At 46.2% G+C, this 16,796-nt stretch overlaps 1 protein-coding gene across 2 annotated transcripts in view; it reads left to right on the top strand.

Moving 5' to 3' along the window:
- Positions 1–78: 78 nt before the first annotated feature.
- Positions 79–16,796, top strand: part of LOC137335063 (CMP-N-acetylneuraminate-beta-galactosamide-alpha-2,3-sialyltransferase 2-like) — a 34,331-nt gene continuing 17,613 nt past the window's right edge. Inside the window, exons 1-2 of one of the 2 annotated variants that reach the window (XM_068000144.1) lie at positions 79–200; positions 4,744–4,976. The gene's annotated coding sequence lies outside the window, so the exon portion shown is untranslated. Of the gene's footprint in view, positions 201–4,743; positions 4,977–11,032; positions 11,110–16,796 lie in introns of those variants that run through there. The other variant, XM_068000145.1, reaches the window with a different exon arrangement.

Below are 16,796 nucleotides of genomic sequence, written 5' to 3'. Positions count from 1 at the left end.
AGGCCCTCACATGGGTCTCACAGGAAGGCAAAAGTGCACAGCAGGAAACTCACTACATTTCTCATCTCCACAGAAACCGGAAGCGAAAAAGATGCTGAAGAGAGAGAGAAGGAATCATACAGAACCATCAACATCTGGCATCGCCAGCAGAAATTGGCCCATTCCACGGTGAACCCTATCAATTGCCCTGACTGGCTCAGGTAGGTTAACTCGGGGCGATACAGGCAGTCTAGATGTACAATTGACAAGAGTGCGATTGACAACTCACAGGAAAGTGAGAGGATGAGGTATTTTAATGCCTCGACTATCCCACTGCTCTCCTGCCCGGCCTCCCACCTTCCACCCTCTATAAACTTGAGCTCATCCAAAACTCTGCTGCCCGAATCCTAACTCACAACAAGTCCTGTTCTCCCATCTCCTCTGTGCTCACGGAGCTACACTGGCACCCAGGAGCATCTTGATTTTAAAATTCTCTTGTTTTCAAATCCCTCCATGGCCTCGCCCCTCCCTGTCTCTCTAACCTCCTCCAGCCCTGCAACCCTCTGAGATCTCTACGCTCCTCCAGTTCTGGCCTCTTGCACATCCCCGATTTTAATCGCTCCACCATTGGCAGCCGTGCCTTCAGCTGCCTGGGCCCTGAGCTCTGGAATTCCCTCCCTAAACCTCTCCGCCTCTCTCTCCTTTAAGACGCTCCTTAAAACCCACCTCTTTGACCGAGCTTTTGGTCACCTGTCCTAATATCTCCTTATGTGGCTTGGTGTCAAATTTTGTTTGATAATCGCTCCTGTGAAGCGCTGTGGGGCATTTTACTACGTTAAAGGCGCTATATAAATGCACGTTGTTGTTGTTGTTAATAGTGAGATCATACTATGATACCATAAGATACGTTAAATCAACAGATCCTAGGGCAAGAATGTCTAAATTGAGGACTGATGATGTCATATAGGCCTGTACCCAACATTTCCAAGGTCGCACCTTAGAACATAAGAATATAAGAAATGAGAGCAGGAGTAGGCCATTCGGCCCCTCGAGCCTGCTCCGCCATTCAATCAGATCATGGCTGATCTTCGACCTCAACTCCACTTTCTCGTCCGATCCCCGTATCCCTTGATTCCCTTAGTGTCCAAAAATCTATTGATCTCAGCCTTGAATATACTCAATGACTGAGCGTCCACAGCCCTCTGAGAATTCCAAAGATTCGCAACCCTGTGAGTGAAGAAATTCCTCCTCATCTCAGTCCTAAATGGCCGACCCTTTATCCTGAGACTATGCCCCCTGGTTCTAGACTCTCCAGCCAGGGGAAACAATCTCTCAGCATCTACCCTGTCAATCCCTCTAGGAATTTTGTATGTTTCAATGAGATCACCTCTCATTCTTCTAAAGCCCAGAGAATATAGGCCCATTCTACAGTAGCATAGCGGTTATGTTACAAGTAATCCAGAGGCCTGGACTAATAATCCAGAGGCATGAGTTCACATCCTGCCACAGCAGCTGGGGAATTTAAAAATTCAGTTAATTAAAATAAAAAATCTGCAATAAAAAGCTGGTATCAGTAGTGGTGACCACAAAACTACTGGATTGTCATAAAAACCCAACTGGTTCACTAATGTCCTTTAGGGAAGGAAACCTGCCATCCTTACCTGGTCTGGCCTATATGTGACTCCAGCCCCACAGCAGTGTGGTTGATTCTTAACTGCCCTCTGAAATGGCCTAGCAAGCCACTCAGTTGTCAAGAAGGCAGCTCACCACCACCGTCAATTAGGGATGGGCAATAAATGCCAGCCTCGCCAGTGACACCCACTTCCTATGAATGAATTTAAAAAAATCTCTCCTCATAGGACAACTCTGTCATCCCAGGAGTCAATCTAGTGAACCTTCATTGCACCCCCTCTAAAGCAAGTATATCCTTCCTTAGGTAAGGAAACCAAAACTGTACACAGTACTCCAGGTGTGGTCTCACCAAAGGCCTGTACAATTGCAGCAAGACCTCCTTATTCTTATACTCCAACCCCTTTGCAATAAAGGCCAACATATCATTTGCCTTCCTAATTGCTTGCTGTACCTGCATGTTAATGTTCTGTGATTCGTGTACAGGGACACCCAAATCCCTCTGAACACCATTTCTTAGTCTCTCAGCTTTAAAAAAAAAATCTGCTTTTTTATCCTTCCTACCAAAGTGGATAATTTCACATTTCCCCACATTATACTCCATCTGCCACCTACTTGCCCACTCACTTAACCTGTCTATATCCCTTTGCAGACTCTGTGTCCTCCTCACAGCTTACTTTTCCACCTAGCTTTATATCGTCAGTAAACTTGGATACATTACACTCGGTCCCCTCATCTAAGTCATTAATATAGATTGTAAATAGCTGAGGCCCAAGCACTGATCCTTGCAGCACCCCACTAGTTACAGCCTGCCAACCTGAGAATGACCCGTTTATCCCTACTCTCTGTTTTCTGTCTGTTAACCAATCCTCTATCCATGATAATACATTACTCCCAATCCTATGAGTCCTTACCTTGTGCAACAACCTTTTATGTGGCACCTTATCGAATGCCTTTTGAAAATGCAAATATACTCCATCCACTGGTTCCCCTTTATCTACCCTGCTAGTTACATCCTCAATAAACTCTAATAAATTTGTCAAACACAATTTCCCTTTCATAAAACCATGTTGACTCTGTCTAATCAGATTATGATTTTCTAAGTGCCCCATTACCACTGCCTTAATAATAGATTCTAGCATTTTCCATACTGCTGATGTCACTGTACATCTTAACACCCTCCCTCCCTTCCGGTGGAATTTAAGGTGGAACTTAAAGAGAGGCATTACCTCTCTAAGTCTCACATTCCAGGCAGTGGCCTGGAGTGTTTCTTGTGGGCCCATGAGGTGAATTCCTGTGCTGCCTGGCCTCACCAGACAAAAAACAATTGACATTTCTTGGGCCATTGTTGCGAGTGCATTCTAGCGATCCCTCTAAGGACCCCGGCTCGGCCGTTCACCACCTGGTACAAAAGGGCAGACCGTGCACATGCAATGCTTCAGCCCCCTTTGCATCAACGAAACTGCAATCAGGGTCCCACGAACGTCACAGGACCCCGATCTACGTATCATAAGTACAATCCTGCCTGAAACAGGCAGGTGCTCTGGCCACCCCATCTCAGGACCCCACCCAAGATGGTGGCGGCTGGAGCAGAAGCCTGAACTGGACGGTAAGTGACCCGACGCCATTTTTTGAACTGGTAACACCCTGTTTACGCCGGGCGGGCGGAGTTAAAATGAGCCCCATTTTGTCTGATTTGACAATTCAGTTTTCCTTGTCCTGAATCTCTCCCTCTGGGTTCTGGAATTCCGGGACTTGGTGCGAGTTAGGATACGGGCAGCAGAGTTTTGGATGAGCTCAAGTTTATGGAGGGTGGATGATGGGAGGCCTGGCTGGAGAGCATTGGAACAGTTGAGTCTTGAGGTAACAAAGGCATAGATGAGGGTTTCAGCAGCGGATGAGCTGAGGCTGGGGTGGAGACGGGCGATGTTATGGAGGTGGAAGTAGGCGGTCTTGGTGATGGAGCGGATATGGGGTCAGAAGCTCATCTCAGGGTCCGATAGGACGCCAAGGTTGTGAACGGCCTGGTTCAGCCTCAGACAGTGGCTGGGGAGAGGGATGGAGTCGGTGGGTCGGGAACAGAGTTTGTGGCGGGGACCAAAGACAACGGCTTCAGTCTTCCCAATATTTAGTTGGATGAAATTTTTGCTCATCCAATACTGGATGTTGGACAAGCAGTGAGATAAATGAAAGACAGTGGAGGGGTCAAGAGAGGTGGTGCTGTAGTGCTGGGTGTCGTCAACGTACACGTGGAACCTGACGTCGTATTTTCGGATGATGTCACCGAGGGGCAGCACGCAGATGAGAAATAGGAGGGGCCAAGGACAGATCCTTGGGGGGGAACTCCCAGAGGTAACGGTGCGGGAGCGGGAAGAGAAGCCATTGCAGGTGATTCTCTGGTTAACGACTGGATAGACAGGAATGGAACCAGGCGAGCGCAGTCCCACCCAGCTGGACGATGGAGGAGAGGCGTTGGAGGAGGATGGTGTGGTCAATGTGTCAAAGGCTGCAGACAGGTCGAGAAGGATGAGGAGGGAGAGTTTACCATGGTCACAGTCACAGAGGATGTCATTTGTAACTTTGATAAGGGCATTTTCAGTACTGTGGCCGGGGCGGAAACCTGATTGGAGGGATTCAAACATGGAGTTGCGGGAAAGATGGGCACGGATTTGGGAGGCGACAAAACGTTCAAGGATTTTGGAGAGGGAAGGGAGGGTGGAGATGGGGCGGGAGTTTGCAAGGACAGAGGGGTCAAGAGTGGGTTTTTTTGAGGCGAGATTGATAATGGCAGATTTGAAGGGTTGGGGACAGTACCAGAGGGGAGGGAACTGTTAACAATATCAACTGAATGTATCCACAATATCCACATGGCTGAAGTCCCGCATCCCTGGTACCATTCTAGGGTATTGCCAGGAATGTCTAGACTTGCCTGGAATACTTTGTGTCTGAGAGGGAACACCATCTAGAAGGAGTGTGTATAACTTTAAATTTGCTGCCTGTGCCCCTGATAGCAGATCAGAAATGACCTGGAAGTTCAGACTGAGACCTTGAAAGGTAAATTAGTTTGATTTGATCATGTCTGGCACGCACTCTCCAGTAAGCAAACAGGCTTTTATTTGGTTGACACAACTTTAGAAGCAGACGAACCACAGAGGCGTTTAAAGAACTGAAAGCCGACTCATTTCCTCTGGAAGGATATTGCCTCTCAGTGTGAAGCTCTAGCTCCTCCCATCCATATCGGCGAGGAGGGCTCGTCAAATGTGCAGAATTAAACTCCTGGGATCGAGGGGAAGCTGGATGGGTCTCAACAACCTGATACAAGATAATCAAAGTCTTGCAGCACATTGCCACACTCTACCTACAAAAAGGTACGTCTGACAGCTCTCCTACGGATATAAAGTCTGTTATTCTCCACAGGAACTGTACTTTTCTCAACCCCCTTCAATACCGCTTTTCCTCTTTGGTAAGTCCAGTGCGGCTGATCCTTTGCTGTAACACAGCCCAGTCTTGTCAAGTTGTAACTTGTGTAATCAATTTTTTATAATTCCATTTTACAGCCACAAGGACTGAGTCAGTAAAATAAACAAAGATATTTGGCGGGTTTTTTTGACTGTATAAATGCCACATCTGATTCAGGCTGTGGGGCAAACGCTTTCAGTAACTTCTTCACATTTATAACTGGCCTTCTCATCACCGCTGTGCGGTCAGAGCCTCAGGCACAGAGTAGTGTGAATGCTAACTCCCCGAGTGAAGGTGGAGACGCTGGAGAAAGTGGATTGTGACTGACTGCAGTGAGCTCGGTGCACTCCGTTCCTTCAGACCCTCAAACCAACAGGTCCTTAACGGAACTGCCGGAGGCTGACACCCGAAACTTAAGTTGAACATTTGTTACTTCCCTTAATGTGGAGCTGGGAGGAGATGGAGCGGCCCCTCCCAGTCCACATTAAAACCACAGGCTGCAGCCGGCCACCGCTCCCCACTTCCCCCACCCCGCCACTGCTCGCCCTCCCCCTTCTCCCCCCCGATCGCCACCTCACCCCTCCGCTGCTTCCCGAACACTCCACCCCTCCCCCACCAATGGCCACCTCTCTCGCTCGCCCCTCCCCCCATCGCTTGCACCTCTCCCTCCCCCACCCCTCCCCCCATCGCCACTCGTCCCACTCGCCCCTCCCCCCTCCTGCTCGTCCCTCCCCCGATCGGCGCCCCCCCCCCTCCACATGCTCCTCCCCCTCCCCCCACTGCGCTCCCCCCACTCTGATCGCCCCCACCCCAGGACTCTCCTAAGGCCCTCGACCGGGGTCGGACCCGGCCGGTCTGTTTGCCCCCTAGGGGTTGCCAACTCTCCAGGATTACTGCTGGGAGCAAAAACCCGGAGAGAAAAATATCACAGGAGCATTAAAAAAAATTGTGTTTTCCATTTTCTTTGAACACTTTTGTTTATTAGATAAAAAATATTGGATAGGGGGGAAACGGGCTGTTTGACTGACAGTCAAGAATTATCCAATCGGTTAACAAAGAGTCTGCTCGCAGTCCGATTGGCCGTGGGGGCAGGGCACCAAGAGGATGGACGTGTCGGGCGACCAATGGCGGGAGAGCGTGGGGGGGGCACTGTGAGGATGGGCGTGTCGGGCGACCAATGGCGGGAGAGCGTGGGGGGGGCACTGTGAGGATGGGCGTGTCAGGGGACCAATGGCGGGAGTGTGGGGGGCGGGACGGTTGGAGGCAGGAGGTCATGTGATGAAACCTCCTGGAATACGTCCAACTAGAGTTGGCAACCCTAAATTCCAGGGAATATACCTATAACCCTGGTTTGTGTAATCTCTCCTCGAAGTTTAAACTTTGGAGTCCAGGTATCATTCTAGTAAATCTACGCTGCACTCCCTCCAAGGCCAATATAACCTTCCTAAGGTGCGGTGTCCAGAACTGAACACAGTACTCCAGGTGCGGTCTAACCAGGGCTTTGTATAGCTGTAGCATAACTTCTGCCCCCTTGTAATCTAGCCCTGTATATATAAAGGCCTGCATTCCATTGGCCTTTTTGATTATTTTCTGTACCTGTCCATGACATTTTAATGATCTATGTACATGGACCCCAAGTCTCTTTGGACCTCCACTGTTTTCAGCTTTTCCCCATTTAGAAAGTACTCTGATCTATCCTTTTTGGTCCAAAGTGGATGACCTCACACTTGCCTACATCGAATTTTATGCTTCCATCTGCACTGCTTACAATACTGCCTATCTTTGCAACATCGGCAAACTTGGATATGTGACTCTTTATCCCTTCGTCTGAGTCATTAATAAATACAGTGAATAATTGAGGCCCCAATACAGATCCCTGTGGGACACATCCTGCCAAGTTTAACATAACTTCCTTGCTTTTGTACTCAATGCCTCTATTAATAAAGCCAAGGATAAGAACATAAGAACATAAGAAATAGGAGCAGGAGTAGGCCAATCGGCCCCTCGAGCCTGCTCCGCCATTCAATAAGATCATGGCTGATCTGATCCTAACCTCAAATCTAAAGAACACAAGAAGTAGGAGCAGGACCCGACCACTCAGCCCCTGGGCCCTCTCCGCCACCCACAGGGCCTTGACCGATCCGAACTCAGCTTCATGTCCAATTTCCTGCCCGCTCCCCGTAACCCCTAATTCCCTTTACTTCTAGGAAACTGTCTATTTCTGTTTTAAATTTATTTAACGATGTAGCTTCCACAGCTTCCTGGGGCAGCAAATTCCACAGACCTACTACCCTCTGAGTGAAGAAGTTTCTCCTCATTTCAGTTTTGAAAGAGCAGCCCCTTATTCTAAGATTATGCCCCCTAGTTCTAGTTTCACCCATCCTTGGGAACATCCTTACCGTATCCACCCGATCAAGCCCCTTCACAATCTTATATGTTTCAATAAGATCGCCTCTCATTCTTCTGAACTCCAATGAGTAGAGTCCCAATCTACTCAACCTCTCCTCATATGTCCACCCCCTCATCCCCGGGATTAACCGAGTGAACCTTCTTTGTACTGCCTCGAGAGCAAGTATGTCTTTTCTTAAGTATGGACGCCAAAACTGTATGCAGTATTCCAGGTGCGGTCTCACCAATACCTTATATAACTGCAGCAATACCTCCTTGTTTTTATATTCTATCCCCCTAGCAATAAAAGCCAACATTCCGTTGGCCTTCTTGATCACCTGCTGCACCTGCAAACTAACTTTTTGATTTTCTTGCACTAGGACCCCCAGATCCCTTTGTACTGCAGTACTTTCCAGTTTCTCACCATTAAGATAATAACTTGCTCTCTGATTTTTCCTGCCAAAGTGCATAACTTCACATTTTCCAATATTGTATTGCATCTGCCAAATCTCCGCCCACTCACCCAGCCTGTCTATATCCCCCTGTAGGTTTTTTATGTTCTCCTCACTCTCTACTTTCCATCCCATCTTTGTATCATCTGCAAACTTTGATATTTTACACTCGGTCCCCTCCTCCAAATCGTTAATATAGATTGTAAAGAGTTGGGGACCCAGCACCGACCCCTGCGGAACACCACTGGCTACTGGTTGCCAGTCCGAGAATGAACCATTTATCCCAACTCTCTGCTTCCTGTTAGATAACCAATCCTCCACCCATGCCAGAATATTACCCCCAATCCAGTGATTCTTTATCTTGAGTAATAATCTTTTATGTGGCACCTTGTCGAATGCCTTCTGGAAGTCCAAATACACTACGTCCACTGGTTCCCCTTCATCCACCCTGTACGTTATGTCCTCAAAGAACTCAAGCAAATTTGTCAGACATGACTTCCCCTTCATAAAGCCATGCTGACTTTGTCCTATTAAATTATGTTTATCTAAATGTTCCGTTACTCATCCCCTTTTTTACCTATATCGTTGGTGCCTATGTGCACCACGACAGCTGGCTGTTCGCCCTCCCCCTCCAAAATGTTCTGTAGCCGCTCCGAGACGTCCTTGACCCATATGTTTTTTTTGAACAGCCTTCTCAACTTGTCCTGCCACCTTCAAAGATTTGTGTAGATACACCCCCAGGTCTCTCTGTTCCTGCACCCCCTTTAAAATTGTACCATTTAGTTTATTTTGCCTCTCCTCATTCTTCCTACCAAAATGTAACACTTCACACTTCTCTGCATTAAATTTCATCTGCCATGCTTCTGCCCATTTCACCAGTCTGTCTGTGCCCTCCTGAAGTCTGTTACCATCCTTCACACTGTTTACTACATTTCCAAGTTTTGTGTCATCTGCAAACTTTGAAATTATACCCTCTATACCCAAGTCCAGGTCATTAATATATATCAAAAAGAGCAGTGGTCCTAATACTGACCCCTGGGGAACATCACTGTATACTTCCCTCCAGTCTGAAAAGCAACTGTTCACCACTACTCTCTGCTTTCTGTCCTTTAGCCAATTTTGTATCCATGCTGCCACTGTCCCTTTAATCCCATGGGCTTTAATTTTGCTAACAAATCTATTATGTGGCACTTTATCCAATGCCTTTTGAAAGTCCATATACACAACATCAACCGCACTACCCTCATCAACCCTCTCCGTTACTTCATCAAAGAACTCAATCAAGTTAATCAAACACTATTCTAAAGAGCAGATTTTCCTGCCCTGCTGTGCCAGTGTTGGACGGGAGCACATTGCTGACATGCTCTGCTCTTCTCCAGCTCGGGATCACTGGCTGTGCAGTCGTTGCACTTTAGTTTTTCCACATTTACGGTGACAAAATTCTGACCGACCATCCACCTACAATATGGCTGTTGTGTTTTCTAGTCCAGCATCGAGATTTTCACCTCTTGCTATTTGACTAAAACACTGTCAGTTCCTAAGTTGCAGAATCAGTTGACAACTTATGTGGTTCGTTTAGGTTTTAATGTGACTCAGGAATGGAGGGAGTCAGAGACAATAAACTTCCTTTTTCTTATTTTTTTATTGACTATAACTGATTAGGGATGGGCAATAAATGCCGACCTCGCCAGCGATGCCCATATCCCATGAACGAATAAAAAAATTTCTTAACTCGATTCTTTCATTAATCATACAAGGTTTTTTCAACCTCCTGTGCCTGGGTCTGTCTTCCCAAAAAGCCCTTTAAATCATTTCCATTCCCAGGGTAACCTGTTGACTTTCCTTCCTGTCCATTCCCAGGGTAATCTGTTGTCGTTCCTTCCTGTCCATTCCCAGGGTAACCTGTTGTCGTTCCTTCCTGTCCATTCCCAGGGTAATCTGTTGTCGTTCCTTCCTGTCCATTCCCAGGGTAACCTGTTGTCGTTCCTTCCTGTCCATTCCCAGGGTAATCTGTTGTCGTTCCTTCCTGTCCATTCCCAGGGTAACCTGTTGTCGTTCCTTCCTGTCCATTCCCAGGGTAATCTGTTGTCGTTCCTTCCTGTCCATTCCCAGGGTAACCTGTTGTCGTTCCTTCCTGTCCATTCCCAGGGTAATCTGTTGTCGTTCCTTCCTGTCCATTCCCAGGGTAATCTGTTGTCGTTCCTTCCTGTCCATTCCCAGGGTAACCTGTTGTCGTTCCTTCCTGTCCATTCCCAGGGTAATCTGTTGTCGTTCCTTCCTGTCCATTCCCAGGGTAACCTGTTGTCGTTCCTTCCTGTCCATTCCCAGGGTAACCTGTTGTCGTTCCTTCCTGTCCATTCCCAGGGTAACCTGTTGTCGTTCCTTCCTGTCCATTCCCAGGGTAACCTGTTATCGTTCCTTCCTGTCCATTCCCAGGGTAACCTGTTGTCGTTCCTTCCTGTCCATTCCCAGGGTAACCTGTTGTCGTTCCTTCCTGTCCATTCCCAGGGTAACCTGTTGTCGTTCCTTCCTGTCCATTCCCAGGGTAACCTGTTGTCGTTCCTTCCTGTCCATTCCCAGGATAATCTGTTGTCGTTCCTTCCTGTCCATTCCCAGGGTAACCTGTTGTCGTTCCTTCCTGTCCATTCCCAGGGTAACCTGTTGTCGTTCCTTCCTGTCCATTCCCAGGGTAACCTGTTGACTTTCCACTCCTGCAAACTGCTGCACTTTCTGATTTTTCCCAATTCTTACACCTAGTTTGTTTATGACCAGTTAGCTCCTTTATCTTGTATTTAACCATCCTCAATATTCTTTTGCTTATTATCTTTCAACAGTTTATTATTTTTAATCTCATTCGAGCTCTTCCATCCACAGCCCATATTCCTTTGCAAGTTGAAAAAGATAGCACAAGGTTATAATAATTTATTGAACCAATTCTCCATTTTGCAATATTTTGCACATTTACATACAGTGCTTTTGAGAGATCAGTCTCATGCTATTTATTATTTCTGTCAGTACTATGCATGCTACAAAATATTCACAAAACCCTTCACATTGAGCAACTGATAGAGGTCAGGTGCTCAATCAGCAGTGGAACCTGAACCCTGACCAGAAAGGACAGGAAGAGAAAATGTTTTGTTATGCCACCACTCAACACAATGAACTTATCCGAGGATATTCCCTTGTAAATGAACCAATACCTGTGAGAGGCTTAATGATTGCAAGTATTGTTAACATTTCATTTTAATTTATTTTGTGTTTATCAAAAAGACTTTAAACTGTGTGTTTATCAGTGCAATCTTTTCAGTGATGTTATGCAGGTAAAATAGATTTGATTTATTTAAAACTGAAGTAAATGCAGTAATAAAGCTATAGGAGTTTGAGAACTATTGTAAGCTTTCTCGTTTCAAATTGATGAATGTAATAGCACTCTACATAGAGTAGATATTTAAAACAGCAACAGCCAACAATCTTATAAATTGCTGATGTTGAAAATGTAAAGCTCAGGTTTATCCTTGGTTTGGAAATTTAAAAAGATTAAGCAGAGATTTTAAGGTGAGTACTTGTATTATATAGTGGTCTTGTTTTTAGATAGGAACACAGGAACAGGAGGAGGCCATTCAGCCCCTCGAGCCTGTTCCGCCATTCAATGAGATCATGGCTGATCTGTGACCTAACTCCATACACCCGCCTTAGCCCCATATCCCTTAATACCTTTGGTTAACAAAAATCTATCAATCGCCGATTTTAAAATTAACAATTGAGCTAGCATCAACTGCTGTTTGCGGAAGAGAGTTCCAAACTTCTACCACCCTTTGCATGTACAAGTGTTTCTTAACTTCAGTCCTGAAAGTCCTGGCTCTAATTTTCAGGTTATGTCCCCTAGTCCTAGACTCCCCAACCAGTGGAAATAGTTTCTCTCTATCAGTTCCTCTTAATATCTTGAATACTTCAATCAAATCACCCCTTAAATTCCAGAGAATATAACCCTAGTTTGTGTAATCTCTCCTCGGGTCTTGGAGTTCAGGTATCATTCTAGTAAATCTACGCTGCACTCCCTCCAAGGCCAATATAACCTTCCTAAGATGCGGTGTCCAGAACTGAACACAGTACTCCAGGTGCGGTCTGACCAGGGCCGCCAGTCTCAAAGGGGCCTTGGGCTAGGCGGCCAGAATCCACGCCTGAGTCAGGTGGTGGGCCCTTTAAATATGCAAATCAGGCGGTCTTCTAACTTACGTTGATGGGAAACCAGGAGGAGCAGGCAGCGTTCCCGCTACATTCTGGGATACCGGGTGGAAATAGGCAGAAGAGGCACCAAAAGTTTAAAATTATTTCTGTGGGGCCAGGAAAAGCAGGAGTGATCCTCTGGGCTTCACAAGGATAATGTGGTGTCCTCTGGGTTCATACTCCCCCTCCGTGATTGCTCCTCCCTCCCTCCCTCCACAATCGCCCCCTTCCTCCCTCCGCGATCACTCCCTCCCCCTCCATAATCGCCCCCTCCCTCCGCGATCACTCCCTCCCTCCCTGCGATCACCCCCTCCCCTCCACAATCGCCCCCTCCCTCCCTCCGTGATCACCCCTTCCCTCCCTCCGTGATCATCCCCTCCCCCTCTGCAATCACCCCCTCCCTCCCTCCGCGATTACCCCTGCCTCCTCCCTCTCCCCTGTGACCTCCCGCTCCCCTCTCCACAGAGATAGTGGATGCATCGGTTTGGATCTTCCTGAATTCCCTAGATTCTAGAACAGTCCCCGTGGATTGGAAGTTAGTAAATGTGACCCCGCTATTCAAGAAAGGAGGGAGAGAGAAAACAGGGAACTACAGGCCAGTTAGCCTGACATCGGTCGTCGGGAAAATGCAGGAATCCGTTATTAAGGAAGTGGTAAAAGGGCACCTAGAAAATCATCATATGATTAGGCAAAGTCAACATGGTTTTATGAAAGGAAAATCGTGTTTGACAAATTTATTAAGAGTTTTTTGAGGATGTAACTAGCAGGGTAGATAAAGGGGAACCAGTGGATGTCGTATATTTGGATTTTCAAAAGGTATTCGATAAGGTGCCACATAAAAGGTTGTTACACAAGGTAAGGGCTCATGGGGTTGGGGGTAATATATTATCATGGATAGAGGATTGGTTAACGGACAGAAAACAGAGAGTGGGGATAAACGGGTCATTCTCAGGTTGACAGGCTGTAACTAGTGGGGTGCCGCAGGGATCAGTGCTTGGGCCTCTGCTATTTACAATCTATATTAATGACTGAGATGAAGGGACCGAGTGTAATGTATCCAAGTTTGCTGATGATACAAAGCTCGGTGGGAAAGTAAGCTGTGAGGAGGACACAAAGAGTCTGCAAAGGGATATAGACAGGTTAAGTTAGTGGGCAAGAAAGTGGCAGATGGAGTATAATGTGGGGAAATGTGAGGTTATTCACTTTGGTAGGAAGAATAGAAAAACAGAATTTTTTTAAAAGGTGAGAGACTAAGAAATGTTGGTAGTCAGAGAGATTTAGGTGTCCTTGTACACTAAACACAGAAAGTTAGCATGTAGGTACAGCAAGCAAATTAGGAAGGCAAATGGTATGTTGGCCTTTATTTCAAGTGGGTCAGAGTATAAGAATAAGAAAGTCTTACTACAATGGTACAGGGCTTTGGTGAGACCACACCTGGAGTACTGTGTACAGTTTTGGTCTCCTTACCTAAGGAAGGATATACTTGCCTTAGAGGCGGTGCAGTGAAGGTTCACTAGATTAATTCCTGGGATGAGAGGGTTGTCCTTTGAGGAGAGATTGAGTAGAATGGGCCTGTACTCTCTGGAGTTTAGAGGAATGAGAGGTGATCTCATTGAAACATATAAGATTCTGAGGGGGCTTGACAGGGTAGATGCTGAGAGATTGTTACCCCTGGCTGGAGAGTCTAGAACTAGGGGGCATAGTCTCAGGATAAGGGGTCGGCCATTTAGGACTGAGATGGGGAAAAGTTTCTTCACTCAGAGGGTTGAGAATCTTTGGAATTCTTTACCCCAGAGGGCTGTGGATGCTCAGTCATTGAATATATTCAAGACTGAGATCAATAGATTTTTGAACTCTCGGGGAATCAAGGAATATGGGGATCAGGCGGGAAAGTGGAGTTGAGGTCGAAGATCAGCTATGATCTGTTGCTTGGCGGAGCAGGCTCGAGGGGCCGAATGGCCTACTCCTGCTCCTATTTCTTATGTTCTTATCTTCTCTCTGCCATCGCCCCCTCCCCCCGCCTCCTGTCACCACCCCCCCCCCCCCCCCCATTGCCTGGGTCGGTCTCCAGGTGTCCGAGATCACCCGGCCCAGAGCCGGCGAGCTGAAGCACAGATTCCCTCTTTGCCAGCGCAAGGTAACGAGGCCCTGCCCTCAAAACGGACCAGGCCTCCCTCCCTCCTCCCGACAGTTAAAATCTACCCCTCGCATTCTGCAGCGAAACCGTCTCGGGCACAATGTATCAGTTCTAATGCACAGTCCTGTAAATACGTGTACAATGACGCAACCAATGTACATTATTTCTCATTACATCTCCTCAAAGCTCCATGGGATGTTTTTCTATGTTGAAGGCACTCGATAAATACAAGTTGTTGTTGTTGACCCAGGAAACTCTCCAGACTATCAGCGGGTCCCATTGGTGTAAAAGTGTTGCAACTCACTGCGTGGAAATTCAGGGCAAACGTATCCGCAGTTTGCAGCTTGACTTGGACAGGAGGGGAGTGACAGAGCAGCAGTGCAATTACTGTTGGATTGCTCGGTTAAGTGACAAATGCTTATTTTTAAATACTTCCTATTTCAAGCAACCGTCAGCTCACTTATAATCACACATTCAGATGCAGAAGAGGTGGGGAAAGAGGAAAAGGGAATGGAGTTTTTACAGTGTGTTCAGGACTTCTTTCTTACCCAGTGTGTGAGAAGCCCGACAAGAGAGGAGTCACTGCTGGATCCAGTAATGGGAAATGAACCAGAGCAGATAAGAGATGTAAGCGTAGGGGAACATCTGGGCAATAGCGATCATAACATATTAATGTTTAAAATAATGATTGAGAAAAACATAAGTAAGATAAAGACCAAAGTAATAGATTGGGGGAAAAAAGCTAATTTTGAGGGGTGAGAGTAGAATTAGGGCAAGTAAACTGGAAAAAAAATTTGATAGACAAAGAAATAGAAGAGCAGTGGGAAATATTTAAAATGGTGAACAATAGAGTTCAGGAGAAATATATTCCTCTAAAATACAAGAACAAACTAGGCAGTAATGAAACACCATGGGTGAATAAAGAGATAAGGGTAAAATTGAAACTAAAGAAAAAGGCATTCACTGAGTACATAGACAACAAAGGAGAAGATGACAAAAGGGAACACAAAGAGGTTAGGAAAGAAGTCAAAAAACAATTAGGAAGGCAAAGAGAAACTACGAGATTAACTTATTAAGGAATATAAACACTGATAGTAAAGTATTCTACAGACACATAAATAACAAAAGAAAAATTAGGAGAGGGATAGGGCCAATAAAGGATACACGCGACAAACTCAGAGGCAATGACAGCGAAATGGCAGAAATATTAAATAATTACTTTGCCTCAGCATTTACCAGGGAGGCTAACATGGTGGGCATGACATTAGAAGAAGAAATCAAAAAAGATAGACATTTAAGATAGAAAGGGGAGAGATAATTGATAAACTAATCAAACTTAGAGAGGATAAAATCCCATGTCTGGATGGATTGCATCCGCACATATTAAAATAAGTTAAGGAAGAGATAGTATATATTACATATATATAAAAATTAATTAGAAAAGGGAGTAGTGCCAGAGGACTGGCAGACAGCTAATGTTATTCCCATATTTAAAAGGGGAGATAGAACCAGTCCAGGGAACTATAGACCAATTAGCTTAACGTTGGTGGTAGGAAAGATAATGGAATCTTTACTCAAAGATGTAATAGAAAAACATCTAGAAACCGAAAATATAACAAAGAATAGTCAGCACCGATCATCTTTTAAAAAATTAATTCTCGGGATGTGGACATCGCTGGTGAGGCCGGCATTTATTGCCCATCCCTAGTTGCCCCTTGAGAAGGTGGTGGTGAGCTGCCTTCTTGAACCGCTGCAGTCCGTGAGGTGAAGGTCCTCCCACAGTGCTGATCCAGTGACGATGATGGAACGGCCGATATATGTCTGACTCGGAGGGGAACGTGCATTTGGTGTTGTTCCCATGTGCCTGCTGCCCTCGTCCTTCTAGGTGGTAGAGGTCGTGGGTTTGGGAGGTGCTGTCGAAGAAGCCTTGGTGAGTTGCTGCAGTGCATCCTGTGGATGGTACACACTGCAGCCACCGTGTGCCGGTGGTGAAGGGAGTGAATGTTTAGGGTGGTGGATGGGGTGCCAATCAAGTGGGCTGCTTTGTCCTGGATGGTGTTGAGCGTCATGAGTGTTGTTGGAGCTGCACTCATCAAGGAAAGTGGAGAGTATTCCATCACACTCCTGACTTGTGCCTTGTAGATGGTGGAAAGGCTTTGGGGAGTCAGGAGGTGAGTCACTTGCCGCAGAATACCCAGCCTCTGACCTGCTCTTGTAGCGATGGCATTTATCTTGAGACTCACTAAAGAGTAATTCTTTATAGTTTGGAAGTTGCTTGTGAATTCTTATTTCTTCACCAGATAAGAAAAAAAAATAGCAGGAAATGACAGCCTTTCTGTGTTTTTCAAAGATTATTTTGCATCTGTAAATAAGTGTTGTCTGAAATGTGAGAGGATCAGCTACACACAAAACTTCCGTGTACAAGGTCAGAAATGATTGTTGGTGATGTTAGGGGACACATACTGAAAGCTGTGAGAGATTCCTCCATCTACTAGTTTAATACAAACACCAACAGGTTTATTTGA

The sequence above is a fragment of the Heptranchias perlo genome, chromosome 19, assembly GCF_035084215.1.
Source record: "Heptranchias perlo isolate sHepPer1 chromosome 19, sHepPer1.hap1, whole genome shotgun sequence".
Taxonomy (NCBI): domain Eukaryota; kingdom Metazoa; phylum Chordata; class Chondrichthyes; order Hexanchiformes; family Hexanchidae; genus Heptranchias; species Heptranchias perlo.
This window is presented reverse-complemented; position numbering and strand designations above follow the sequence as displayed.